Source organism: Tupaia chinensis, unplaced genomic scaffold, assembly GCF_000334495.1.
Source record: "Tupaia chinensis unplaced genomic scaffold, TupChi_1.0 Scaffold143894_1, whole genome shotgun sequence".
Taxonomy (NCBI): domain Eukaryota; kingdom Metazoa; phylum Chordata; class Mammalia; order Scandentia; family Tupaiidae; genus Tupaia; species Tupaia belangeri.
Genome location: NW_006203745.1, coordinates 865,078 through 869,669, shown reverse-complemented (window position 1 = coordinate 869,669; position 4,592 = coordinate 865,078).

The following is a 4,592-nucleotide window of genomic DNA, read 5'->3' as shown; positions in this document are numbered from 1 at the left end:
AAACAACAAACATTCCAACTGACAGTCAGTAGAATGAATACATAAATTGTGGAGCCCATTTGCCATGAAATGGGCAACAGAGATGCCTCTGTGAGATGCTGGAGTCATGTGAGGAGGGACTGAGTTCAAATCCTGGGTCTACTTGAATACACCTAGCATGCTTTGGCTGGTTGCAGGGCCAGGGAGGGAACTGTGGTGTGAAGACCCTGTGGAGTGGACCTCACTTTCTTTCGGAAGGAAATGAACTTAAAAAAAATTATGGTATATTCATGAAAAGGTAAGTTATATAGCAATGACGACAAATGACACCGTTATCAACATGGATGAATCACATGCTGAATGAAAGAAGACACCAAAGAGCACAGTGTGATGACCTTTTGACATAAAGTTCAAAAACAGGCAATAGCAAACTGTACTGTTTAGGTTTATATACACAGGTCGTAACACTAAAACCAAGGAGTGAGTTATGACAAAAGGTAGGACAGTGGCAATTACCAGAATGCACATGGGGAGTTGGTTGCAATTGAGAAGGGACTACAACAGGAGTATCTGGGCTGATGTAAATGCTCTATTAACTTGAGTGCTGGTTATTTAAGTATTTCATATATTTGTGTTTTATGTACTCTCAAATAAACACATGCACATACCTTTTTTTTGTGCATATTTGTCCAGATAGAGAGACAGAGAGAGGACAAGGAGAAAGAACCTCCCAACGCCACAATCTTCTCTCTGTTTTTCTGTCCTGTTGGGATTTTGGGCATGTACACACATTCATGGTGTGTTTTCCAAGCTGCCGGAGTAGGGATTTCAACTGCGGTTGACCCCTTGGAATTCCCGTGGTATCTGGCTCCCTGGCTATTAGGGCTGGCCTTGAATATAATAGTTTTCAATTTACAAAACCAAGCGAAGACATGGGAAAAAAAGAATGAACAAAGACAATTACCTCCTGATACTTAATCTGATCCCTATGAACTCAACTTCTTGATTTTCAATCTGTGAAAAGTAAAATATCAACAGTAAAATTCATATCTAGTAAGCATATTAAATGATCAAATATTTGAAATCCCAATAAATTTATGACTACATTCATTACAATTGAAGAAATTAGGTTAAGAGATTATTTTTCACAAGTAGACATTATTATTTTCTTTTAATTGCTAGAGAGTAAATATACTCACCAGACAAAGAAAGAGGGAAAGGCAATTCCCAATAGGGAATGATAATGCCACAATCCTTTCTATGTGCCTCTATCCTAATGGGATTTGAAATATGCACATGCAACCAAAGTGTGTGTGTGAGTGTGTGTATGTGTGCGTGTGTGTGTGTGTGTGTTTTAGGTTTTTACCTTAGGGCATGTGCACTTGCTGGAGACAGAGAGAGACAGAGAGGGAAAGTGAGAAATCACACCCCAGGGGCCATAGCCAGGCTGCAATCCCTTCTCCTCTATTCTCCTCTCAGGATTTGGGGCATGCATATTTTGAAGAAACAAAGCTAATAATTTGAAGCCACTAGTTGGCTATGTGGTATCTGACTTCCATAACCACTAGGTTATGGGGCTGGCCAGAGGAATGAATGAATGAATGCATACATACATACACACACATATATACATATACACATATTTTTATACACACACATGCACATATTTAGTGTTCATTTTACTAATTATAAAATAGTGTATTCTAAATACACAGTGATCCTCTCTTATCCACATGGAATCCTTTCTGAAACTTACCCCCTATAGATACCTGAAACCTTGGATAGCATCAAATCATACACATACACACACACACACACACATATATACACACACACATATCCTATATTATATATATGTAATGTTTTTTCTTAAACATACATACCTATAATAAAGTTTATAAATTAGGCACAGTTAGAGATAAACAATAACTAGTAATAAATAAATCTGTAACAATATACAATAAAAAAGTTATGTGAATATAATCTCTCTCTCAATATATCTTACTGTACTGTACTTACCAACTTTTAGGCTATAGTTGATGACGCATAACTGAAACTATGAAAAGGGAAGCCAGGGGTAAGTGAGGACTGTTGTGACTGATTTTCTTTATGCCCTGTCACTACCACCACCAAAATGTTCCATAACAAATACAAACATTTTAAAAAGATACATATTTATTTCCAAGTTCTACTTCTGGGACAACTTATGAGGAATTTATCGACAAATAATATTACTGCTTTGAACTCTAAAAAAGATGAGACTTTAGAAATTACTAACCAGTGGTTTGGGATTTATCAGATCTCCTAGGTTTATACAGTCACAACTATGTAAACTGTTTCTCTGCAGCTGTTTTAATAGAATTTCCAGAAGCCAAAGCACTATGAAGTAATGTCTCTTCACACACAGTGACAACTGTATTTCCATGACTGTAAAACTTAAAATTAGAAAATACCAAAGCAACATTACTCACAAAATAAATAAGTGAATCAGAATCTCTGGAGTCAACTTCAGAATATGATTTACAAAGATATTCTTAATTTATTTTCAATAAGTAAAAAAATCACTCAGTGAAATTGTACAAAATCAAATCATTAATTTTTGCACCTGGTATTTCAATCACCAACAGTGGTCTCATGGTACAGACATAACAAAACAAGAAAAAAATTGTCATTAACCTCACTTTGGCCTTCCATTTTAGTAGAACTAAATAGAAGAAATGATGAAAAGAACCAGCACCTACAGAAAAAAAAGCAGTGACATAATGGTTGAAGGTTTAATCACAAAATGAACTTAACTCTTGTTGATTTTGTGTATTATCTGTTAAAGCATCAAGGTCTATCAATATGATTGACTGCATGGTTCTAAATTTATTTCCAAAGAGATATTTTCCAAAGATTTGGCTAAAAAATATAAGGAAGCTATTAGATCATATTTAAGGATTGCTAAATGGCTACCTGGAGAATGTCAATTACCATCAAAGACCACAAAACAAAGTGAAAGTGGAAGAAAGAATTCTTATACAAAAGTCCTTTTATTACGACTGTCCTCTAAAGTTATAGAGCCAAAGAGCCTTGATATTCCTGGGTTCAATTTTAAGTGAGGTTAAGTATTAATGGTATATACACAAAGGGGAAGGGTATGATATAGTGAACAAAAATTAATTGCTTATTTCAAGGATAGCCATATCCTTTAAAATCATCCTGTCTCCTTTCCCCAACTCTAATGTACAGATTATCTTTTAATAATACAAATAATACTCTACTTCCAAATACATTTGTCCAACCAGATGATACTTTTACACAAGAAGGAAATGGTATAGTTGGTTGACAAAGCAATTAAACTTACTATAAAATGGAATAAAAGGAAAGTGAATACTAAGTATTAAAGATACCAAATTGGTGTGATATTGATGTGAATCTAGTTTTTAACTGATTAAAGTACCTATTCATGATCTGAACAGGAGAGTACAAGTAAAAGTGTGAGAGGGAAATGACTTCCTATGGTTATAAAATGCCAACTGCCTTAGAATGCATGATAACGTCAGTAATAAAAGTACTGCTTGCTGTTGAGTTTACAGTGCTGTATACTGTTTGGATTACCTTAATGAAAGCATTTGTATGAAATCTGTTTGTATGAGAAAACAAAGGTTCTCTCAAACGAAGACCTAAAAAAAATTTCTTCTTCATCTATTATCCTTCTGGGACTGGGTAACAAAATAACAAGCTTCCCTTTAAAATAAAAATATTAAAAAATTTTTTCTGTCCATTAGATTGCTGAAAGAAAAAAAAATTAAGATTCTACCAGTGATGACTTCAATTTCTAGTTTTCATCTATTTCTAATGACACACTCCCTTTCTAAAACCTTTTAGTCCTACATACTATAACAATCTAGAGTTCCAAATAAATAAAGCAATCAGATTAGAAGGCATAGTGAAGAATCAAGTGAATAGCCACATTTAATCTGTTCACATTCACGGATTCTCTAAAAGGGTTTTCCAAGTCCACATAATACTGTTTATGTTTAGTCCGAGTTAATGTGTCATCTGAGTGACTGCTCAGGGCTTACAACACTGATGCTATCAACAAAAGTCTTGATTTGAGAGGACAATGGTATGTCACACTCTGGTTAAACTAGCAGAGGTAACAGAAAAGTTAACCAACTATAGAATTTAAAATGTCTACTCTTCACCCACTGTTACCATCCTTTCTCTTCCCACTGGTATTAAGTTCTCAAAGCCTAAATTTATGAGAAGTGCAAGGTGCTAAACATTATCTGTACAGAAAAATGGGCCTCAAATAAATTTTTTAAATAACTGTCTTCCTTATTGTCAATATTTTGAGCTTCTCTCTTCTGGTCATAAACAATTTCTTTCCTTCTTTTCATCCATACAGGTTAATACACAAATCGGTTGTAAGCATTATAAATGGCATTCCAGTTCAAAGATGCTTACGATTATAGACATTTATGAAGTATTAGACAAGTGTATACTACGGTCCAAAATGTTTTACAATTCTTAAGTGTAGGTGCTTACTGATGTTTCCCATAAATTAAGGCTTCATCAAAAAGAAATCCATAATATTATGAGCTGATTTTTTAGGTTCTGAATTAAGT